The sequence below is a fragment of the Callospermophilus lateralis genome, chromosome 1 (assembly GCF_048772815.1).
Source record: "Callospermophilus lateralis isolate mCalLat2 chromosome 1, mCalLat2.hap1, whole genome shotgun sequence".
Classification (NCBI taxonomy): domain Eukaryota; kingdom Metazoa; phylum Chordata; class Mammalia; order Rodentia; family Sciuridae; genus Callospermophilus; species Callospermophilus lateralis.
The window spans coordinates 217,379,241-217,392,440 of record NC_135305.1 but is presented as its reverse complement, the minus strand read 5'-3'; the positions used below and the strand labels follow the sequence as shown (position 1 = coordinate 217,392,440).

Sequence of the window (13,200 nt, the reverse complement as noted above, 5' to 3'; positions counted from 1 at the left end):
GCACATGTCAAGAAAATAGGAAAATTGATACAATGATTTTTTGTTCCATTTTTGTTTCATTCTGTTTCAGTTTTGTTTTGTGTTATCTTGTTGGGTTGCATTATTTTACAGTAGATTAGTAAAAAACAAATTGAAAGAGTGTTAAGTAAATTGTTAGTGGTTCAGATCATGGAGAAAGACATTTTAGATCAAGCAAAAGAGAAGATCTCTCGAGCTAGTCAGACAGAGGAAGAAAATTTAAAGAAAAGGGGGCTATTAGGGAAAAAGCTACAACAGGAGACTGCTACTAACACCGTTCTATCACTAGAAGGTGTAATTCAACCAACAGCTCCACCTATGGAGACAGCTGAGTGGTCCTCAAACCCATAGTTGATAGATGGGATCCTGAGACAGGACCTCAAAGATTAGCTTGCCCTGTACTTGAGCAGGCAGAAGGGCAGCGAATTCGCCATGCTTTAGATTTCAAAACAATGAAGCAGTTAAAGGAGGCTGTAACAACCTATGGTCCCCATGCACCCTTCACTGTAAGCATAGTTGAATCCATTACCAATTTGGACATAACGCCAGCAGACTGGGATAGCATGTGTAAATCTGTGCTAAATGGAGGACAATATTTGTTATGGAAGGTTGTCAATGAGGAATTTTGCATGGACATGGCTAGGCGAAATGTAGCATCTGGTTACCCTCAAAGAAATCTAGATATGTTGTTAGGAAAAGAAGCTTGTGAGGGTCAACGGCAACAAACTGAATATGATCCCGCTATATATTCACAAATTGCTGCAGATGCAGTTAGGGCATGGAAGATTTTACAAGGACATGGAGATTTACAAGGTCAATTATCTAAGATAATACCTGGAGCTAATGAACCTTACACTGAATTTGTAGATAGGCTTATTCAAAGAGCTTCCAGAGTTTTTGGGGATACAGAACAAGCAATGCCATTAATAAAACACTTGGCTTATGAGCAAGCAAAACGTTGGTGCAGAGAGGTCATTAGACCATGGAAACATGGAGATTTAAACACATATATTAAATAATCTACAAACATTAATGAACAAGGGCAAGTCTTGGCAGCTGCAGTAAAACAGGCTTTAGATGCAAGGCCAAAAACATGCTACAATTGTGAAAAACAGGATATTTTAAAAGGAATTGCCCCATAGGAGGAGGATTTAACAAAACTAGGTATCAAAGAGGTAGAATACCGGGTATTTGCCCATGATGCCATAGAGGGAGACATTGGGCTAATGAATGCCATTCTCAAACCACCATAGAAGTTACAACATTATCAAAAAATGGACAAGGACTAGGTGTTTACCCACAATATCATGGAGAAAGTCATTGGGCTCCATTGCCAAAAAATGGACAGGGGGCCCAATGCTCCGGGGCCCATGACCACAAATATACGGGGCACTGGAGGAACCCAGAAACACCATGGAGGAACCCATCAACACCATCATGGTGGTGCCCAGGACACATTATCCATCAGATCTCTCATCAGACGAACCAGAGGGAATGCAGGGTTGGACATCTGTGCCTCCGCCAGAGCAGTACTAACTTCAGAGATGGGAGTTTAAATCATTCCCACATGAGTAAAAGGACCTATTCCCCAAGGAACAGCTGGCTTATTGTTAGGACGCAGTTCTTCTATTCTAAAAGAACTTATGATAAGTCCTGGGGTAATTGATCCCTATTATGAAGGTGAAATAAAAATTATAGTTAGTTCTCCAAAGGGTATATCAGTAATTTCACCAGGAGATAGAATAGCACAATTATTAATAATACCCAGCCTACATGATAAATTTTCCAGTAGTACTATAGAATGAGGTTCCAGGGGATTAGGCTCCACAGATGTAGATTGGGCTATGCTGTCTTTAAATTTAGATTCTCGCCCAATGCTAAAACTAAATATTCAAGGACATGAATTTAATGGGCTACTGGATACAGGTGCAGACCTTAGCATCATCTCTCATCAAGAATGGCCAAAACATTGGCCATTACAACAAGCCATTCAAACACTTCAAGGCCTAGAAGTGGTGACTAATCCCCATAGAAGTGCAATGGTATTAAATTGGAAGTATCCTGAAGGATATGAAGGAACTATACAGCCATATGTATTGGATCATCTTCCTATAAATTTATGGGGATGAGATGTCCTAGATCAATTAGGTTTAACATTAACAAATAACATCAATCCAAATGTGCCAACTATTAGGGCTAGACAAGGTTTTAGGAAAGAAAAAAAGATTAGGAGAACAAGAACAAGGTATAGCAGCACCAATTCAAATAGATCAAGGAATGAATAGACATGGTTTGGGTTTTTAGAAGGGGTCACTGAGACAATAAAAATTACTTAGAAATCAGAAAGACCAGTATGGGTTCCTCAGTGGCCCCTGACTAAAGAAAAGATACAAGTAGCCCATGACCTTGTCAAACAACAATTAGCTAAGGGACATATTCAACCTTCTGTATCTCCCCATAATACTCCCATTTTGGTCATTAAAAAGAAATCTGGAAAATGGAGATTATTGCAAGATTTAAGAGCCATTAAGAATGAGATGGTTATTATGGGACCTGCTCAATCAGGGATTCCCCAATTGTCTGACTTGGTATGTTTTAGCTATAAATATTAAAGATTGTTGTTTTTTTTTTCAATTCCAATTCATCCTGAGGATAGTCCATGTTTTGCATTTACTATCCCTGAACTAAATCATGAAGGTCCTGATCAGAGATATGAATGGAAAATACTCCCTCAAGGGATGGCGAACAGCCCAACTATGTGTCAAATTTATGTTAACAAAGCAATCCAGCCACTTAGAAATCAAAATCCTGAACTACAAATATTTCACTATATGGATGATGTATTGTTAGCACACAAAGATAAAAACACATTGATAGAATATTATGCCACACATACAAATTTATTTAAAAATTATAATCTAGAGATAGCAATAGATAAAGTACAATTAAATTTTCCAATTAATTATTTAGGAGTTCTATTATCCTCAACCATGGTCCATCCACCAAAAATTCAAATACGAGTAGATCAACTCAAATCACTTAACGACTTTCAAAAGTTATTGGGAGACATAAATCGGATAAGGCCTTATCTAGGCATACCAACAGGAGAGTTGGGACCTTTATTTGATATCCTAAAAGGTCCATCAGATCCAAATTCATCCCTCATGTTAACCCCTGAAGCAAGAAAGGCATTAAAAATTATTGAAACATACGGAAAATATGCATTTGGATAAAATTGATATGTTTGCCTTTATTATTTATCATAGTACCAAAAAAAAATATTCCTACAGGAGTATTTTGGCAAGAAGGTCCATTATTGTGGGTACATTTATCTTATTCTCCTAACACTATTCTTACTAGGTATCCTGAGGCTGTAGGACAATTGATACTCAAAGGAATAAAAGCAGCAAAGGGAGTGTTTGGAATTTCTCCCAAGAAAATTATTACTCAATATACTATGGATCAAATTGATGAGTTAGCTAATGAGTTAAATACTTGAGCAATAATCATGTGTAAATCTAATGTTTCATTTGATAATCACTTACCATCTAAATCCTTTGTTGTCTTTTTGGTCTTGGCATCCTGTAGTTTTTTCCAAAAATGACAAGAAAAACCCTTATCATGAATGCTTCAAATGTATTCACTGATGGGTCAAATAATGGTATAGCAGCACTAGTTACCCCTGATCAAACTTTTACATTTTTAGTACCCAAACAATCAGCTCACAATGTAGAGCTTAATGCAGTATTACAAGCTTTTCTGATGTTTAAAGATTCTGTATTTAATTTATTTTCTGATAGTCAGTATATAGTTCATGCTATAGTATCCCTTGAAGATGCTGGTAGGATTTCTCCTTCCTCTACTGTTTTCTCTTTGTTTTCCACTATACAAAGTCTAATCTTGGACAGAAAATATCCATTCTTCATAGGAAATATCAGGGAACATACAGGATTGCCTGGAGCCCTTAGTTTGGGCAATGATTTAGCAGAAAAAAACTACACATGACATACATATTTTCTCTACACTAGAAGAAGCTACAAATTTTCATAAAAGCTTCCAAGTCAATGCTAATACTTTACAGAAGCATTTTAAAATAACTAAGAAACAAACTAGACAAATAATAAAACAATGTCAAAATTGTGGGACCTTTTTACCACAAGTTAATCTTGGAGTAAATCCTAGAGGACTGATACCTAACCATTTTTGGCAGATGGACATCACACACTTGCCAGAATTTGGAAAGTTAAAATATTTGCATGTTACAGTTGATACTTCTTCCAGATTTTTGATGGGATCCCTTCATGCCAAAGAAAAAACTAAAGATATTACAGCTCATTGCTTACAAAATTTTGCCACTTTGGGCTTTCCAAACAGTTAAAAACAGATAATGCCCCTGGCTATACCTCTACCTCTTTTAAACAATTTTGCTCATCATTTGACATTACTCACATAACAGGAATTCCAAACAATCCACAGGGACAAGGCATAGTTGAAAGAGCTCATCAAACTATTAAAATGTACTTATTAAAGCAAAAAGAGGGAATTGGGAAGGGGTATATATCCCCCAAAGATAAACTTAAAATAACCCTTTGTACTCTAAACTTTTTAAATTTGGATTCATCAGGGCTTAGTGCTGCAGAAAGACATATGTATCCAAAAAATGTACATAAGCCTAAGGTAATTTGGAAGGATATTCTAACAGGACAATGGAAAGGTACTGACCCAGTGATTATGTGGAGTCAGTGTTCTGTTTGTGTGTTTCCACAGGGAGAACAGCAGCCAATTTGGATTCCAGAGAGACCAACCAAAGTGATTTCTACAGACCAAAAAGAAGATGATTTGACTCAAATCCATAACATCAAATATCCAGAACCCTAGCTTGGTGACAGTGATTCTCCCATACCTGGAGGCTAATGAATAATGAACACCATTAAGGCCTATTTCAAATGTAAAAAACCTTGTGGCTTGCTTGTGGGAATACCATCAGACCCATTATGCAAGTTACAGGAAAAAAGATAGGATATCCAAATACAAGTCAAACCCAGGTGGTAACCAGGATGCTTTTTTCAATATCTAGTTTATTATTGCCTTTTCCCACATCATGAAGTTTTATTTTATTTTTTGAGCTCATACAGACCTAGGTTAATGTTTTTCTGATCAGTTCTATTTTTTCACTGTGGAGTTTTTAAACATTGCAATGGAGATTTCACCTGTGTAAAGCTACAAGGCCTTTACTATTGTCTTATGTGTTGTATGTTGTGTGTGCACACTTCTGTTTTGTGTTGAATGTCTGTATGTGTGTATGTCCATATATATGAGAAGCACTCATGAAAAAATGGATCCAAGTATTTTTTTATTCACGTGATTTAAATGGTTTAATTTAAATTGGGTAAACAGCTCTTGAGGATTGTTTCAATATGTGAACAAAAAAGGAGGCTAACAGATCTGTTTGGTTACTTTCAACTTTCCTTTTTATTATATTTAATAATTATGTTCAGGATAATGTAAATTGTTCAGAAAATTATTTTCTTAGTACCTGTTGGAATGTTACATAATTTCTTTTTAGCCATCATTTCCAGAATTCCTCTTTCTCTCAATGCCAGTGAAGACAAAGATAAAACCAACTACAGCTTTTTCAATAGCTATCACAGTAAACTGTATAAACTGATGCATTAATGAATAATAACTCAACAATTAATGCTCATTCAAGGAGTCAATTTACTTTAGGAGGAAATGGACATATTGATGGATTCCTCTGCTTTGAACTGCTTGCAGAACTTGCCTGGACTACGTATCACTTATATGCACTGTGAACTATCTGTTGGTGCTGTGAATTCTGGTAGTGCTTGAGTATCTTTGCTGATGGTGTCATCGGTGGTATAATTTTTCCAAAGGAGCCGTCATTTGGCTTGGTGTCATGGCGTTCTGCCTTCTCCTCCCTTCTGCTACTGATGGTCTAAAATTTGGGGGCCAACAGAAGTGAGGCAAAGAACCTCACCCCCTACACTGGTGCATAGGCATATCCACAAGTATGGCTGTATGCTGGACCGGTAGTCAGTGGCAGGTAAGATCCAATTGCAGTGGTACCAACCTAAGACAGGAGGCTGACACCGTGAGGTCAGCTCATCCGTTGATGGGTAAGGACCATATGTAGCATTGGACAACCTAACAGGCACGGTCCCTAAGCCACATTGCTTGTTGTTTAATTAAACAGAAGGGGGGAGATGCTGAGAGCCACAGCCAAGTCAGAATGGCCCTTGGCATTTTGCCAATAGTATTGGTTGAGAGGCGAGCCATTAAGATGATGACTTTTGAGTTCTCCCGGACTTCCCATTGAGTTCTGGTTGAGCTCTAGCAGGGATTCCTGAAGAGTTAGCATTGGTTGGAGAAGTGCCAGAAGAGGTATTTCTGGTTGGTGGTTCCTGGAGGAGCCATGTGGGTGGCATTTGGGAGAGTTCCTGGGAGCGTGTGTGGAGTGTGCTGGTGGAGTTCAGGAATAAAGTTTGTTCCTGCTTCAGTGGCTCATGATTTATGCCCAACCAGACTGTGGCAATAAGCAAACAACTGACAAATGAGATCCACAGGTGGAGAAGGCTCTGTACTTCCCACCTGTTGATAGGATTCTCATAATAGAAGAAATAATTTTACACTAGGAGAAGAAAATTCCAGAGATAGAAAGAAAACCAGACATGGCACCAACAAAATACATGACTATGTTATTGGTGAAAGTGCCAGAACAGGCCAGATTAAGAATTTGAGAAGTATCACAGAAGAAATTGGAAATTTCCATATCCTTGAAGTGGGTAGATCGCAAACCAATCAAATTATGCAGTTGGGAGTCTAAAGGCTAAATAAAAAAAACACCAAAACTAAAAGGGCACAGAAGCTAGGGTTCATAATGACTGAATAGTGCAGGGGGTGATAGATGGCCACAAACCAATCATAGGCCATCACAGTCAGCAGCATACCATCCATATATCCAAAAATGATCAAAAAAGACATCTGAGTCAGGCAGCCCACATAGGAGATGACTCTGCTATGAGTTAAGATGTTCATAATCATCTTTGGGACCATGGTGGAGACAAAACCGATGTCAGCCAAGGACAGGTTGGAGAGGAAGAAGTACATGGGTGTGTGGAGGTGGGAGTCAGAGCTGACAGCCAGGATAATGAGCAGGTTCCCAAGTACTGTGACCAAGTACATGGATAGGAACAGTCAAGGAGAATGGGCCGCATTCCAAGATAATCCGAGAGGCCCATGAGATGAAATTCTGAGACACGTGTTGGATTTTGTAGTTCTATGTTGTTTGGACAGCTTTTTAAAATGAAAAGTTAGAGAAAATGAAATAAGTATGTCATCTAGTATTGTGTATATATTTTGGACAAAGCAATATACAATATAAAGCCCTTATACCTCTTATACAGACCTCACATTTGACCATACACATTTGACCATAAATCCCATATCCTGTTTTTTTTTTTGTGTGTGTGTGTGTTTGTGTGTGTGTGTGTGTGTGTGTGTGTGTGTGTGAGAGAGAGAGAGAGAGAGAGAGAGAGAGAGAGATACCAGGGATTGAGCCCAGAGGAGTTTAACCACTGAGTCACATCCCCAGCTGTTTGGGGTATTTTTTATTTTATTACAGACAGGATCTCACTGAGTTGCTTAGGGCCTCACTAAGTTGCTGAGGCTGGGTTTGAACTCACAATTCTCTTGCTTCAGACTCCAAGTCACTGGGATTACAGGAGTATGCCACTCCACAAACACTTCATTTTTACATAAAATACAACCAACACTTTTTAGATTAAAAAAAAAAACAATGTTTACAGCAGCACAGTTCACAATAGCTAAGATATGGAGCCAATCTAGGTACCTTTCAACAGATGAATGGATAAAGAAATTACTCAGCCATAAGGAGAAGGACTTTATAACATTTGCCTGTCAATGGATGGATCTGGGAACTATCATGTAAGTGAAATAAGCCAATCCCCAAAACCCAAAGGTCGAATGATTTTTCTGATATGTGGAAGCTAAACCACAATAAAGTCAGGGAGGAGAAGAGAAGTTTAATAGAGTAGACAACGGGGAATGAAGGGAAAGGTGGAGGGATAGGAATAGGAAAGACCGTGCAATTAATCTAACATAATTTTCCTATGTATACATATGAAAATACCTAAGTGAATCCCACCATCATGTATACCCACAAGGATGGGGTCCTAATTATAATAAGCTATATTCCATCCATCTTTAAATAATTATATCATAATGGATTATACTGTCATAACTAAAAAGAACCAATAAAAATAAATAAATAAATAAACAATAAAATGGAAAACATAAATACACTTCCTTCATTGAGAAAAAAAAAATCAAAAAAAAAAATCAAAAAAAAAAGAAAAAAAATCATTCTAATTAAAGTCAAACATAGATTATTTTATTCTAAGACAATGATATGAATTTCCTGGATGCAGAATATTTATAAAAACTCTGTGAGAGCTAAGACCATGTTATTGGAATTCAAATAAAGTTGAAAGTTCATAATCACACTTTCATTTGCCAGTTATATTCATGGATTTCCATAATTCTTTCATGTTAACATTTCATTTTTTCACAGAAAGAGGGTTTCATTCAAATATGTAGATTATATTTTTAAAATCATTTTATAACCCTAACCTTGGCTTTAAAGGACTTCAAATTTTGATGAATATGCACATAATCACGAAGCATCACTGATCACACACTAGAGTACAATGCATCTGTCAATAATTCAACAATAACAAATTTAAAAAACACTTCTGAAATGTTTTGTTTTATACAGAGTTATCTGTATCAACCCCATACAAATATAAGGAAACATCTTATATGTAAGAACACTTTTGTTATTTTCTATTTTGGCAGGGTTTTTTGTTTTAGTTTTTGCTCTTTATTTTTTTGTTTTTATTGTTATTTGGTTTTGCTTTGTTTATTTGTATTTCATATTGTCCTGGTAATATCAGTTCTTTTTATCATAAATCCTATTATTTACAAATAAAGAATTTAACACCTCAAGATATGTCTCCATCAAGTTTGAAACTCAGCCTTCTTAACCTAGTTAAAAGAATTTCATGCTAAGCCTTCCCATGAAGGCAAGATTCATTGACTAGTACCATGAGGGAGAGGCCTACAGGAGCTAGAATTAGTGTAGGAGAAAAACAGAACTTTGAGAATTCCTAGACCCCATCCCAGAACCAAAATATAAACTTAGTCCTCTAAACTGAAACTTTGCATATTGGTATCATTCCAACTGACATGGTTGCCCCAGTGATGAGGAAACAATGATCCTAACAGTTCCTCCTCTTTTTACCATCTCCCACAGAACTTACTGGGCAGTGCTGCATTTCTGCTGGGGCATTACCAAAGAGTATGGATTCAGTGCTCCTCTCCTGCTTAGTGTGTGATGAAACCTCAGGCTCTGTCCTCAGGACTTGAAAAAGGCTCAAATTTATGAAGATGCCAATGAAGACAGTAGACAATGCTGTGGAGCCACTACACTGGAACTGGCAAAGTAAAGGGCTAGAAGCACAGGCTAATTAGTTCAGTTATGCAACCTTGGCGGCTCAATGCACAAAGTGCCTAATTAGCCAATAGGTCCATGATAATTCAATCTCTGAGGACTTGTTAATATTAAAGGAAACAGAAAAAGAGAAAAGTAAAAGTACTTGGTCTGACTTCCAAGTTGTTGGATCTTTATGTAAAACTCAGACTACTTTTTCTTCACTATAACAATCAAATATGGGATTTGGTATCTGTCAACTCATTGTATTAATCTGAAAATATATGGAGAATTAGATTTCTTGTTCCAAGAATCTCACACTATTTTCATTCCTATATGTCTCTAAGAAGAACTTCATATTTCAATTCATTTTTTGCTTTGCTTGGTTAGGTACTTTACGTTCTGAAGATATATGGGTTTTTTACTAATCCAACTGAATCTTGGTTCTTTTTTCTCTAATGAAATTACATTGATACATTATAATACCACTGATGTTTACATAAGTTTTTGATAAGTTTTGTACTGTATTTAAATACTCCAGGAGCAGGGCTTGGGCTGTAGTTCAGTGGCAGAGTGCTTGCCTAGCATGTATTTGATCCTTAGCACCACATAAAACAAATAAAGACACCTGTCCATCTAGAACTACAAAAAAATTTAATAAAATTAAATAAATAAACAAATACTCCAGGAGCAGCAGGAGAAAATTATATTTTAATATTAATTTCTCTTTTTAACCAATATTAATTATTGTACATATTTAAAATACCATGTAATATTTGGAATCAGGTATACATTATGTAATGTCAAATCATAGTGAACATATCTCTTCAAACATCTGTCATTTCTTTATAGTGAAAACATTTAAAATTCTTTCCTGTAGCTTTAAAAAATTACAGTATATATTTTATTTGCTACTCTCAAACTAGAAAACTCTGTAATTAATCCTTCCCCATCACTCCTTCCTAATGTTCAAGGCCTCTGATAACTATCATGCTACTATCAACTTCTGAGACCACCTTTCTGAATGATATCAGGTGGTGCTTGTCTTCAGAGTCTGGCTTATTTATTGTCTTCCCCTTCCATCCATTTTGTCTCAAATGGTAGAATGGCATCCTTTTATGGCTGAATAGTATTCATCATGTGTATGTCCAACATTTTCTGTATCCATTCATCCATTGATGGACAGTTACGTTATTTCCATTCCTTGGCTAGTATGAATTGTGGTTCAGTAACCATGGGAACTCAGATGTCTCTTCAACAGATGTATTTCATTTTCTTTGGGTACATACACAGCAAATGGGATGCAAAATAATATGGTGGTTCTATTTTTAATTTTTTAAGGAAAACTTCTTGTGTTTTCCACAGTAGAAAGCCTGATGCTTTTCTTTCTATTCCCAGAAGTGACTTCCCATCAATTCTTCCATGTTCTCATTGCTGAAAGGGAGTCACTAGGTTCATGCCATACATCATGGAAGTCACACAAGGGCATAAAAACAAGGAGGTAAGGTCATTGGGAATATCTTAGCCCCTGCCCACCTCATCTTCTATCAGAACATTGGGCTTGATACAAAGAAAAGTTTAATGCATGCCTAATGGATATGGGACAATGTATGCTGTTTAGCTGTACATTGATAAATATTAGAAGGAATAATTAAATTATTTTGAGTGGATTCCAAATGGCAGATATATAGAGATAGATATGATAGGAAGATGCTGAGTATATTCAGGCATTTAGAATACCTGGTCTGTACAAAATGTATTACTAAACCAAAGTCATTTCATATTAGATGGAGGGATAAAATACTAGGGTTATAGCTAAGGATGAATTTACAACACATGAAAAATGAAAATCAAAGATAATTTTATTTGCATAGCAAAATGCTTATTTTCACTTCCCCCTCCCATGATCAGTATCCTTGAAAAAAAAGAAACACTAAAACTTTTTTCATTATATACTGGATGTTCACTTGAGAGTTTCCTGACCATATACTTTTATACACTTTGAGACTTTTAGACTTTTTTTCTAGAAAGGAAAGAGTTGATAAATCAACACTTTATTCTATGAGTTAATATTGGAATACTACTGGTAGAAAAGAATAGATCCCATTATTCATATTTTTTTCAGAAGAACCACAAAAATTTTATTTTTACTCCATGTTTACAAAAAAATAGCGAGTCATACATGAACTGGGTTTTCACTGGGTTTAATACATTAAAATGATATATTCCAACCCTACTCATGCATTACTTTCAAAGATACAGCACAACTGGAAATAGAGTTGTCATCACAGTGGACATTTCTAAAAAGCAAATGCCTATGGGAGCTCCTGAGCCCTCAAAACAATAATAATAGTAGTAAAAACAAAAGTAACCGACACCACAGTTCTCTAAGAATGGTTGTGTTTTACACATTGTGGAAACATAATAAAAATAGCCTTCTAGAGTTTCAATATGCTTCATAACATGGATTTCATCTCCCTTAGTTTGCTTGCTGCCTTCTTAGATCACTTGATTAGAAGCCTGTTTTCATTGCTTCTGTACTAATTGCTGTTGGTCTTTGTAGGCTACATGTTTTAAGCTTTTGTAAAGAACATTAAAAGTTTTTTGATGTAATTTAATTTTGTACTGAATGTTCTTCAAAGAATTTTATAAACAATACAAAATTTTGAATGAGTCTTCAAATTCTCTTGTTGTTAAACTATATTGTTGTTTTTTCCAACTTTATCTATAAATGATCTAATTCAGGTAAATTTAAGAGGGATCCAAGAACTGGCATTCTTGTAATAAAGCCAACAACACAGAAAAGAAGTCCCTGAACAAGTTAAAGAATCCATAAATTTCAAAGATCCTGACTCTCAAAGGCCAACCAATAAGAACTACAAATACACTACCGAGGAAAAATCCTGTAGCTTTCATTTTATGTTTTTGGAAGAAGAATCTGAATGTTCTTTCTAAACTGATTATAAAAGCCTAGCCAGTCACAAACAAAACATTTCTAATAGCCAGTAGTACTTTGACAAAAAAGAGAATCATTCCAAACAACAGGAAAAACTGTTAATCCCATTTCAATTTTCTGGGTGTCTGTTAAGGACATCATGGTTGTAGTGGTAAGGGCAGTGGAGGCAGCAACTCGAAATGCCCAGTGTGGAAAGTTGAGTAGGGAGAAAAGAAGGCAGGAAGCATCCCAGGAGAGCTGTCACATCTTCTGGAAACATCCACTGTTCATAATTTTAAACAACACATTTCTCTCAAAAGTTGAGAAATTAGAGAACAGGGCATGGAGACACACACCTAGAATCCCAGCAAAAATGGAGGCTAAGGCAGAATCACAAGTTTCAGGGTAGCCTCAGCAATTTAGTGAGGCCCTAGCAATTTAGCCAGAACCTGTCTCCAAATAAAAAGGGCTGGGGATGTCGCTCAGTGATTAAGCATCTCTGGGTTCAATCCCTGGTACCAGAAAAAAAAAGAGTTGAGAATTAATCTATGGAAGTTCTAGTGGTCCTGGGAAGAAGTACCATATTGAACATGAATGTAAAAATATCTTAAGTTTCTCCTCTGAAACAGTGGATAATTTACTTGATGTTATATAAGGTAAAAGTGTGCCTATCTCTGCCCTACTAGGACTTTGGGTATATAGATAAATGACATTCCGT

At 36.3% G+C, this 13,200-nt stretch overlaps 1 pseudogene; it reads right to left on the bottom strand.

Moving 5' to 3' along the window:
- Positions 1–12,240: 12,240 nt before the first annotated feature.
- LOC143394872 (vesicle transport protein GOT1B pseudogene) lies at positions 12,241–12,644 on the bottom strand (annotated as a pseudogene).
- Between the last annotated feature and the right edge of the window lie 556 nt (positions 12,645–13,200).